We start from the raw sequence: 12,740 nt of genomic DNA on the forward strand, positions 1-12,740 counted from the left end.
TTCATTGATTTTTTAACGATATTCCCCTGCAGTGGTTTTGTTTTTGGATGTTATTGTATACGTGCGCTAGCACTCCGATCTTAGGGTTGTTCCTGGGCACGTTAAATAATAATGATCCATTGATTATTATTACGTGCGGTCCGAAACGCATATTCCAGCGACGGTTCTCTTGAAGTAGCAAAAACCGATCTCGTAGGCTATGCTGTTGTACGTGCGTAGGTGGTGTGGCACCTGAGGTACTTCGTTCGATACCGAACTGCTTTGAAATGGTGTAGAAGCCAACTTTGCCTACGCTTGAGTTTTCGCAGCCTGCCGTCTAGCTATGTCTACTGGATGAATGGATGAAGCCTGTCACTTGCGCTGTAACGCACGCACAGACGGCCACGCCGGCGTGCCATCCATGGCGAGACTGAGTGGCTAAGCGCCGGCGAAGCAGCCAATAAGCCCATCGCCTGGTCTTGCGGTACCGCAGCGGCGAGGCTATGAACGAGCGCAGCTGCGACGCCTCTCCGTAGCAGGATCACGTGGCGTAACGTCACACCTGCAACACTTGCGCTGTGGTGGCTTGCGCTCCGGCGGCTCAAGGTCATTAAACCGCGATGAATGACCTTGCGACACATTGGCACTGTAGAGCTTTCGCTCCAATATAAAAACGGAGCCCTACAATATGGGTTCTCATGTCCAAGCTGCGCCATGGGTATACATAGTAACCCAATTTGTAAATAATGAACTATTTATGAGGATTAGGGCAGGATGTACTGTTGTGCTAATCCCGTCATCCCAGAGATTTACCGAGGATGCCTTTGCGGCGTCTGGGTAGCATGCGGACGGAAGATTGCTTCTGTCTCAAAGATTATGTCAAGCAGCTTGTATTATCAGAGCTGCTTGACTAAAACTCAGGCGTCCTGTAGAAAACGCATTAACGCAAATATTCATACTTACTGGTGGCCACACTGCCAAAGAAAAATATTTTATGAATATTTCACTGTTTACTTGAACAACAAAGATAGTTCTACCCAACACCTTATAGGTGCCTGTTCGCTCAAGCTTGGCTCCACCGACAGTATGATTTCGGCCTTCATCGTTCGCCTACAGTGGCGATTAATGTACATACAGTTCAAATATGGCTTCCTAAATTCTTCTATCGCCTATACTAGTGTGATTCCTTGCCAATTATGCTTGTACATTTACTGTACAGTGTGTGTTCCAACCAGCTGCGGATATGTTCTCTCCGTGCAAAGTCATGTTATTCTATTCACCGTTTATATGTAAACATAGATTGGTTTTGTACATGTTGGGAACGGAATTATGAAAGCCTGTGAACTGTGAACTTTTTATGAAAGCACATCTTTGTAGTTAAACCACCTCATGTTATCACTTCATTATTATGATAATCGCCAGCTGCATACTATCTGTTGCAAATAGCTTTGATGGCTTTATACAACTTGAACATCTTGAGAGCAAAATTTCATAGTTTGTGTATTTAATACGGTTCGTGTTATCTGCTAGTACCGAATCTCAATCGCTTAGTTACCTTGAATTTCGTCATCTTAAACTTAAGAATACCCAGATAGCCGAAAAATTAGTAAGATAACTTTTCTACTTTAGCGCGCCTCATCATGCTGCATAATTATTCAAACGAAATCTCAGGGTTGCCCAGGGTAAGCACAATTGATTTTCAGGTTATCAAATTTTAGCAGCGCTACACAGATTTGTACCTATTCACATTAACGCCCTTTCGCCTAGCTGTTCAATTCTCGACAAAGCCCAGAAACACCGAAACAATAAACAGACTAGAAGCCACGACCAACCAAACTTGCAAGCTTCTCAAGAGGATATCAAACAAAAACGCGGGGATGAAGGAGGCGAACCTACATAGGCTTGTCCACTCTTTTATCATTAGCCGAATCACCTACGCTATCCCGTACTTAAAAACAACTAAAGCAGAGAGAGACAAAGTAGACATCCTCATCAGGAAAGGTGTCAAAACCGCCCTAGGTTTACCAACGTGCACATCAACCGAGATGATCCTCAACCTAGGAGTCTCAAACACCCTAGAGGAAATGTGCGAGGCGAAACTCACGGCACAATGTCAGACTAACTGGCAGCAAAACGGGCAGATCCATTCTTAGGAGACTGGGCTACCGGAATCCCGAATCGCGAGAGGGGATAACCGCCATCCCCAAAGAAATTGCCAACAGGTTAATACCCCCCATCCAAAGAAACATGCACCCAATTCACAACGAGCAACGCAGGAGAAGCAGAGTCCAAAGACTCCAAAGCTCCATCCTCCAAAAACAAGAGTAGTGTACACCGATGCGGCAGAGTACCCAGAAGGGCACTACGCTGCAGTAGTAGTGAGCGACAAAGGCGAGCTAATCTCGAGCTGTAGCCTGAGACACTCTTCACTAGAGGAGGCAGAGATGGCGGCGATTGCCCTGGCAATCACAAACCCATCAACCAGAATCATCATCACCGATTCTAAAACTGCAATCAAAGCCTATGACACTGGTAAGGTGTCATGACACTGGTAAGGTGTCAGGCAAGGAGAACGTACCCAATGACCTAATTAGAATAATATGGGCGCCCACTCATAGTGGACTCACAGGGAACGAGATCACCAACGAGGTGCCCGAGGACTTACACACCGGGCCCCAGCGCAGGCATGCTACTCCCTGTCTAAAAAGCGGGACCTAACCACATACAGAGAAATTTTTCAACACTATAGAATGGGCCGGAGAACCCTCCCTCCCCCCCCCTATAGATCTCTCACAAAGAAGGAAGAAGTAATCTGGCGAAAACTTCAGACGGGTACCTTCCCAAACCCGTATATCCTACACAAATGGCATCCTGAGGTGCGCTCTTCGAAATGCAAAAACTGTGAAGGCAAAGCGACCCTAAATCACATGCTCTGGGCTTGCCCAGCGCTAAACGGTCTACATGGGAACAAAAAGTCATGGGAATCCTCCCTGCATAGCCAGGAAGAACAAGCCCAAAAACAAGCCATCTGTCAAGCCCAGGCCGCCGCCGGAAGCCAACTGATTCCGGCCGACGTCTAGGGGGGGGGGGGGGGGGGGAGGTAGACGGTGAAAGGGGGAGCTGCGTCTCACCCCCATCACCCATATACTCTCTGACGGGTGCAAATAAAGTGCTTTCTCTCTCTGTCTCTCGACAAAGCCAAAAGGCGAAACTTAAAGACCACGGCTTCTGTGAGTTGTTTGGCTAAATAAGGTCATTTGGTCAGTGACGTTAATAAGATCAACAACAACTTATGCAATGTGCCATTTTTGTTATATTCGCGTATATGTTGTGAATTTTTGCAAAGTGAAAGTTGTCGGAAGTTTCGCCCTTTTACAATGGACTGCCATCCTTGATGTGTAAGACATTTTAATGCAAGAGCACTGCTTGGGTCGTTGTGCGACCCCGCCGTCATCAGAAGTCAGTGGCTGAAAAAACCGCACACAAATTACGTCATCATCTAAACAGAGAGTGGCATAGTGAGAATTCGATAGTCTGCCCCACTACCATTGCTGCCGCTCCGTGGCCGAGCGCGCTAACCACTTTGCCACAGTCGCATGGCGCCGCCGTTGCAACGGGCTACAGTGATTAATATGTTCGAGGCTGTGGTCGTCGTTGGACTCTACCTGGCGGGTGATTGACTAGATGGCGCATGGATAGGAGTGGAGCCACTGCCAGCGCCGTGGAGTCTTCATCGGCCGATGTTGAATCGCTCGCATCTACGACAACAGGCGATACAGCAAAGCGTGGCTGGAAGTGCCAGATCACTGCCGACGAAGTACGAGACCATCGCAACGTAGCGAAACGTGAGAAGCGAGCTGCGGCAGCGAAATAACCTTCATCAATACCTAAGGTCCCCACAACGACAGAGGCAGAGTGGGCGCCTGCGGAGCCGCAAGAAATGCTCTTGCATTTACACACCATAAGGATTGCTTAGGAGCCCCCCCCCCCCCCCCCCCCAGTTTTTTTCAGGATCTATTCAGCAGTATTACTAACACGTCTTATGCATTCATTTGTGGGTTTTCCAATGGAACGGTGCCGACTGTTTGCAAACAAAAAGTGTCAAATATGATGAAATGCATTGGCATTCCAGTTACCTTTTTAAAGAAAACGTTGCTTTCTGCACTGAAGCACAAAAGTAACTGGAACACCAATGCATTTCGTTGAAGACAGAAAATTTTTATCCCGAAACGGGTACAGTCTAGAGAATTCGTTCAAACTGAATACGGCTTGCGAACTCGTTTGCTGCAATTTGTAGATTAAAATATATTCCGTAAAGTAAATGCTACAATTTCAGTTTCTGATTTCAGTCTCAGTGATGAGAAACGCATTCGAGCTTGTTATGCGTGTTACCTAATGGCCATGCACGTCCGCATATCCTGCTTGCCTGCCAGCCTGCCTGCCATTTGCGCCCGTTTGTCCACCACCCCGTCTGTCCGTCCATTCGTTTATCCGGACAAAAACTCGCGTGCCCGGCTCTGTCATTTGTCGTTTTGGCTGGCAGGGTGGCAGACGGCAAGTATAGTAAAAACGATCTTCTCAGGTGAGAAGTAGCGGGTTATATTCTTGGATAACCTGAATAGGATCACAGTTTATTTTTAAGCAAAGCTTATAGGCTCACCTGTGTCGGCGGCGGCGGTGGTGGTGGTGTCCCGCTGAAAACTGGGCCGGTCCTGGCGATTGTGCAGAAAGGGTCCAAGCTCAATGGAACATACCAGGGACAAAAAAGAAAGAGAGAAAGAGTGAGACAAAGGAAGAAAGTGAGAAAGAGAAAGAGAAAAAGAGAGATAGAAAGAAAGAAATAAAGGAAGAAAGAGAGATAGAAAGAACGAGAGAGAGGGAGATATAGAGAGAGATAAAGAGGGAAAGAAAGAAATAAAATCACCACGAAGGTCACATACACACACGACAAGCTTCTCTTACCCCCTTTTTCTCGACAGGGAAAGGGCTGGTGATTTTTTTTCTTTAGTTTATTCAGGTATATTTAGAACCTTACCAATGAAGGGGGATTAGGTAAGGGGGTGAAGTCGGTAATGCAGAGCAATTAACTAGGTGCAAGAATAAGAAGGCAAGAAGAAACATGACAATCAGGGTCACACGTAGAGCAGCGCTGGAACGTCATCATACTCAGGATTACTTGGAAAGTAATGGCAACACTGTGGATTACTGGAGAGGAGCTGAAATCGCAGACGCCAAGTACAAAATGATAAGAAAGCGCATCCTTACGTAGAATTGCTGTAGTAAAGATATAGAAACTTGGATATGAAACGTGGAGAGCTTGAAAATTTTGACGAAGAGATATTCATACAGTGTCGGCAGGAAGATCCTTCCACTGTGCGATTCCCTGAACTGCCAAAACTGATCAACGAAAAGAAATTAAAGGATATTCGAAATTATAATGCAGGAGAGAGTGAGGAAGCCGTACAATATGGACGCAGCATGAAATCAGTGAAGAGAAACCTTGGCATAGGACAAGGCAAGATGTACGCACTAAAAGATAAGCAGGGTAGCATAAACAGCAATTTACATTATATAGAAAAAGCAGCGGAATAATTCTATACTGACCTGTACAGTCACCACAGCAGCCAAGCTATATTCATTCGAAGTAGTTATGAACAGGATACCGAGGCTCCTTTTTCAACTAGCGATGAAGTTAGAAGGGCTTTGCAAGAGATGACTGAGGGAAAAGCAGCAGGCGAAGATGGAATAACAGTGGATTTACTCAAAGTTTGATATATCATGCTTGAAAAGCTTGCGACCCTTTATTCACAATGCTTAACGAATTCAACTGTACCAGAGAATTGGAAGAAAGCCACCATTAAACTAATACATAAGAAGGGAGACGTTAGATAATTAAAAAATTATAGTCTCATTAGCTCGTTTTCAGTACCGTATAAATACTCACCAAGATAATTTCCAATAAAATCAGGGCCACGCTTGACTTTTATGAACCAAGAGAACTGGCTGGTTTCAGGAAGGGATATTCTACAATGGATCACATCCCTGTCACAATTAGGCAATCCATAACCCTCTCCACAAACCTCTCTATATAAACCTCTCTATAAACCTCTCTATACGGATTTCATAGACTATGAAAAAGCAATTCATTCGGTTTCGATACCAGCAGTGATAGAGGCATTGCGTAATCAAGGAGCACAGAGAGGCATACGTGAATATCTTCAGAAATATCTACAAATATCTACAAGAAAAAAACGAAACAGTTTTTTTCCCGAACTTTTCAAGTTTTTTTTTTTCAACTGATTACATCTCTAAATGGGGCCATTAAAGCTTTCACTCCCAGAAAAAAAAAAAGAATGAGTGAAACGCGCTTCGTAAACCATCTATGGGAATGTAGTTGCCTATGGAATATTGCTCCTGTTTCAAGGATTAATTGAAGCAGCTTGTATTATTACAACTGCTAGACTAAAACTCACCCGACCTGTAGAAAACGCGTTACCGCAAATACTCGTACTCACGGATGTGCGTTTTTCAAAAGAAAACTTTTATATAACTACTTCACTAATAGCCTGAACAAGTCTAATGGTTATAACCGACACCCTATAGGTGCCTGTTCGCTCTCGTGTAGCTCCATCGACAGTATTAGCTAACATCTTTCCGCCCTGAGTGGCAATTATTGTGCCATTCAATTATGGCTTCTTCATTTCTTGGATACCCTTTAGTAGTGTGGTTCCTTGCCAATTATTCTTGCAGCTTTACTGCACAATGTCTTCTAATCAGAAACGTATATGTTATCTATGTGCGAGGTCATGATTCTCTACTCACCTTTTATTTAATATTGCGATAGCAATTATATGGACACTCAAAGTGGTTTTCTGCCGTCGCCGTCGCCGTGAGGTTCCGTATGACGTCAACGGTGATGAAATCGTCGCCGCGCGTCGGACGCTGTATGTGCGAGTGAAAGGGGCCGAGGGACGCACGCTTTAACGGGGAGCGACCGCACGGCGGCGAACAAACGCGTGTTCTGCGCCGTGCTCCCTGAAGTGCTCCAGAATTAAGCGTCTCTTTCCTCCTTTACAATCACCAGATATATAGAGCAAACGCGACTTCTTCCGTCTTGCAAAAGGCCGTGGGGTGACGGGAGGGAGGGAGGGAGGGAGGGGAGGCGACGTTTAGCTTAGCTTAGACGACGTTTAGCTTGTCGCTGGCTCCCGCCGGCGACAAGTTATCTTTTCGTTCACTTTCATTTCCCTTTTCTTCATTATTTTCTACATTCCAATTTCAACTACACTTAATTTCCCCGATGCTTTCCTTGGATTCGTTGTCTGTTGGCTTTATGTGGTTATGACTAATAAAATCGAGCCCCTCGGTTCCCATTCTTCTTTCGTATCTATGGGTATGTAGCATGCGTACGGAAGATTGGTCCTGTCTTGAGGCTTAAGTGAAGCAGCTTGAATTATTAGAACGGCTGGAATAAAGGTCATGCGTCCTGTAGGAAACGCGCCATCACCAATATTCCTAATCACTGCTGCCTATCTTGCCAAATAAGCTTATTGTGCAACTACTTCACTCCTATCTTGAACAATTATAATGGCTCTACCTGACCACTTATAAGTGCATGTTCGCTGGAAGTTTGGCTCCATCGACCGTACCGTTCAGCAACGACCGTCCCCTAGTGGTGATGAACGTACCATTCAAATATGTTTAATTGCTGGTATCGCCGTTAGTGGCTTCATTCCTTGCCAATTAATTATGCTTGCATCTTCACTGTACAACGCGTGTTCCAACCAGCAACGTATATGTTATATCTGTCATACTCGTATCCTCTATTAACCTTGTAGGTATAAACATAGATTGGTTGCGTACAAGTTCGGAACAAACTTTTCCACAAAGCACATCTTCGTAGTTAAATCTCCCGTTGGGAACAAACTTTTCCACAAAGCACATCTTCGTAGTTAAATCTCCCGATGTTATCACTGCAATATTATTCAAATTGCCGCGTTTATATCGTCTATTGCAAATAGCTTTCATGGCTATATACACATTGAACATCATCATAGGATAATGTTTCAATTTGTATAAATAAAACTGTTTGTGTTATCGGTTAGCGTTAAAAGCGAATCTCAATCGCATATTTACCTTGAATTCTGAGATCGTAAACCTAAGAACATGCAGATAGCTGAAAAAAGTAATTAAGTTAGCTTTTCTGCTTTAGTGTTGCTCATCATGCTGCATTGTTATTCAAACAAATTTCAGGGTTACCCAGGGAAACTACGCATTTGATTTTCAAGTAATCAAATTCAGCCGCGTTACACAGCTTTGTACCTACTGACAGTCACACCCTTTCGCCCAGCTGTGCGACTCTCAACAAAGCCCAAAGCGCAGAGCTTGAGGACCGCGGCTTTTAGGAGTTCTTTCTCTCAATATGGAAACAACAGCAGCAACAACACACTAGTGTGTCTGTAATGGGCCGTCTTTCATTATATTCGCGTACATGTGAATTTTGTAGCGAAAGCGATACTGGCTGCATTCTTGCTGTTTCGATGTGGCCGGTGGCAACCGCCGCAGCTGGCAGCGTTTATTTCTTTCTCTATATATGGTCTGATCACCCCGCGGCGTCTGACATGCGTCTTTCGCCCGGCGAACTGCTTCCCTGGAGAGGGTCCGGAATGCCAAGCGCGCGAACCTAGCGTCGGAGACTGAGGAAGAGCTAGCCGTTCGGCTCGCAAAACGCTTGGACTTGCCGGCTTATAATTTATACCTGGCTTATATCGATGAGTGTATACCTAAGTATAATAATTACGGCTAAAATCAAAGGCTAACCAAGATAAACCAAGACTTAGCCAGGCTGAACCAAGCTTTGGCTTTGCATATCCAGGGTCAGCTGAGCTAAGCCGCAGCCAGCTTTTTTATAAAGTGAAAGTTGTCGGAAGTGTCGACTTTTTACCGTGGACTGTCGTGGTAGTTGCGAGAGACATTTTAATACGAGAGCATTGCTTGGCTCATTGTGGGACCCAGCCGTCACCACAAAGCCGCGGCAGAAAAACGGCACACAAATTATTACATCACCTTCACCGTAAACAAAGAGTAGCCACGGTGAGGATTCGATTCTCTGCCCCAAAGCCATTGCTACTACTGCGTAGCCTAGCGCGCTAACCACTGCGCTACCGTTGCATTGCGCCACCGTTGCATGGCGCCACCGTCGCAACAGACGGCAGTGATGAATATCTTCGAGGGTGTGCTCGTGGTTGGGCTCTGTCTGGTGGGGGATTCAATAGATGGTGCATGACAGGAGTGGCTCCACTGTGGACGCTATGGAGTCTTCACCGCCGGAAGTTGAATCGCACGCGCTTACATCAACAGGCGAGACAGCTATGCAGGGCCGGAGGAGTCAGATAACTGCCGACGAAGTACGAGACCACCGCAACGCAGCTACACGTGCGAAGCGAGCTGCTGCAACGAAACAACGTTCACCACCCAAGTCGCCGACAACGCCAAAGGCAGAGCGAGTTACTGCCCAGCGGCCAGCAATGTTCTTGCACTTACACACCATAAGGATTGCGTAGGTGCCCCCTAGTTATTTCAGGACCTACTCAGCATTATTACTAACGCGTGCAATGCGTTCATTTGTGGGTTTTGGAGTTGAGTGAAGCCGAATGTTCGAAAACAACAAGCGTCAAATGCGTTAAACTGCCCTCTGAAATCAGTGGACTTCAGATAACCTGAACCGAACTGCTATAACAGCAAAACGAGGACGGCCACTTTCTCCAAAGATGAAAGTTAGACTTATTTTATTTATTTTGTACAGCAGGAGGCGCAACGTAAGAGGGACATATTAGAGATCGAACATAAAATAGCGCAAAAATTTAAAAAAGTAAATAAATTGTACGGAAGAGAGTTAAATACGAATTTTCCAAGCAGGAAAAACTTATATGTAATTCACTCGTGACCAACTACAATTTGTAGCTCATGATATTTTTTGAAATGGAGTAGTGCTAGGCACAAATGAGATGATTATCTCGGAGTGGTTTATAAAAGAAATTTTTTTTTCACTTTAGATGCATTTTTTTTGGCTGCGCATTCAGAACTTCCACGTCGTTTCTTAATGCAATGTAACCGATCTGTTAACCGGTAACACAAGTTAAAAATTTCGCACTTGTAAAACGTTTGCTCAGAATAATTATGTCCTATTGGAAAATCTATTTCCGGCAGTTAAGACAGCTCAGCGTTTTCTTTCAAACCACAAAATGTAATCATCACTGGTGTAGCGTCCACGTAGGAAAACAATTTCTCTGTTTAAATGTCTAAATATCTAAATGCGTGTGAACGGAAGACAGTTTTTTTTTAATTTTGTTTTGTTCGGAGACCAACCAAGGCCGTAATCGTAGTTGCATCTGAGTTGCTGCAAAAAATGATTTGAATCAGAAAATTTATTAATGCACGCTTACACGCACAAACACACGCAAACAGGCACACCCACAAATACACACGCAAACACGCACACTCATACGCACACGCCGCTTTTCGCCCTAGCGGTGACAGATGGTGCCGCCGTTCAGTCGCTGTATCATCAGTGGTGGCGCCGTTCACTGACGTTGTGAACACTGAACCAACATGTTACAGCGTAAGCTATTATGGGTTCATTCCAATAGCCGTTTCGGTTCGTGATGATGCCGACGGCGTACGCCGCCGTAACCGCTAACGCCGGAAATGCGAAATAAGCAGCCGATTCCCGCCGGAATCGCACCCGCGTCCGCTGCGTGGTAGCCAGATACTCCAGCACTCAGCCACGCAATCGCTTGCTATCGGGAAGCGGAAAATGCCCTATAAGGCAAGCGCACAGGGAAGACGACCCGAGCTTCCGCCAGTGTGATGGCGCCATCTAGGTAAGGTACCTGCAAACGCAACGCCGGCGCAGACGACGAGATTCGATTCAGACGAGGCGCGCAATCAAGGCGATCCCGACTCAGCGCAAAAAGATTAACACTCAAAAGCCGCTGAATAGGTTCCGACGTGGGTACTAAGTGAAGGAAACGCTAGAGGATCATGGTAGAACTCATATTCACGAGCATGACTCAGCATGAATGAAATGACTCAGCAAAAAAGGATTAACGCTCAAAAGCCACTGAAGTGGGTTTGGACGTGGGTACTAAGAAAAGCAAACACTAAAGGGTGATGGTATAAGTCATGATCGTGAGGATGACTCAGTCAAAATGATAATGACTCAGCGAAAAAAGATCAACACTCAAAAACTACTGGAACGGGTTGGGACGTGGTACTAAGTGAAGGAAAATTAAGGCTAAAGGGTGATGGTCGAAGTCATAGTCATGAGCATGACTAAGGCTTTTGCCTTAAAGAGATACGGACACAAAAGTTGGTGGGTGGTTTTTTGCGTTGGAACAAAAGTTGAACTGTTGAAAATGACGAATACAACAAGCTGTTTTGAAAAAAAGAACGAGAAACATTTTTTTTGCCACATTCTGTTGCACCTTGCCTCCAAGCGGCCGCCGGCAGAAGCTGATAGTTGACGTCATAACACCCACCCGCGCGCGCGCGCGCGGCCAAGGTTGGCCACAACCGTCGCAGTGTTTCCGGGGATGTCGGTCCCTTGCAGCGTATGTTTAACCCCTTTCGACGATCTTCACACGTGGTCCGTCCTGAAATATCATCCCCGTCGGCGATCCACGGAGGTGGTGCGTCTTACATGCGCCTTCCCGCGGTCGTCGCTCAGTATCGACGCATTCATCGCGGCTGAAGGAAATCCCAGACATTGCTGTTATAACAGCATCGTGGGTCGTGACAGTCCGTCGCACACGTTTCCCAGAGATGAGAAGGTGCGTAAACTTTGAAGACCTGCCTGTCAGCGATTCACGCACAGCCTGCAGACCTCTAAAAATGACTTAATTTGCGCGGGCAACTTCGTCGACGATGATTATGTGACCAACCTGGCTGTGCTGAAAACCCTCGGCATGCAGCTCAAAAGGCAATGCTTAAAGCGTGACGCTGTGCCATCGGTCTTCTCACGAAAACACAACGCCGAAATGATCAGCGGCGCGTTGGAAAAGAGGAGGCGAAAAGATGTCGGTACTGTTTTCGTTCACTTGCAGCCTTCTTGTGCAGCGTGAGGGCGAGGCTGGGGTGAGATGCCTGAGGCTGGGCACGAAGGCAGTAATGCCTTAAAAATGTTGGCAAAGCATAGTAATATAATACAAGGCTAGCGAGTGCGACTCACGAAATCAGACATACGCACACACAGCTTTGCCTCTCCACAAGCAAAGACAGAAAAAAAAAATCACCGCATATCCCCGGGGTGAATGATGATGAGTGGGCGAAGCTCCGGAGGGAATCATCGGTAAACCGTGAATCTTCCGTGTAATTCGCCAAGTCTCGCCGCACTAAATCGAACGATTGACTTCCACCAATGACACGCGCCATATGTGACGTCATTCCTATTTTATAACAGCGCCCTTCATTATAATTGCACCATCTCCGGCTTACGGGGACGCTAGCACAAACGCGCTAGAAACGTGTAGTACTCTCTAGCAAGGGGGAGAGGCCACAGCGTCTTACGCAGCCGTTTAGACATGCCGGAACGTGCACCGCGTTTGCCGACGCCATCACATGACTGCTGAGAGAGTATAACCCCCGTATTCATAAACGCTCCTCGACTTGAACTTGACTTGCCACCGCCTTCAACGCGTTTCGAACGCGCTGCCCAAGGCTGTGGCAAGTCAAGTTCAAGTCGAGGAGCGTTTATGAATACG

The sequence above is a fragment of the Dermacentor silvarum genome, chromosome 5 (genome assembly GCF_013339745.2).
Source record: "Dermacentor silvarum isolate Dsil-2018 chromosome 5, BIME_Dsil_1.4, whole genome shotgun sequence".
Classification (NCBI taxonomy): Eukaryota; Metazoa; Arthropoda; class Arachnida; order Ixodida; family Ixodidae; genus Dermacentor; species Dermacentor silvarum.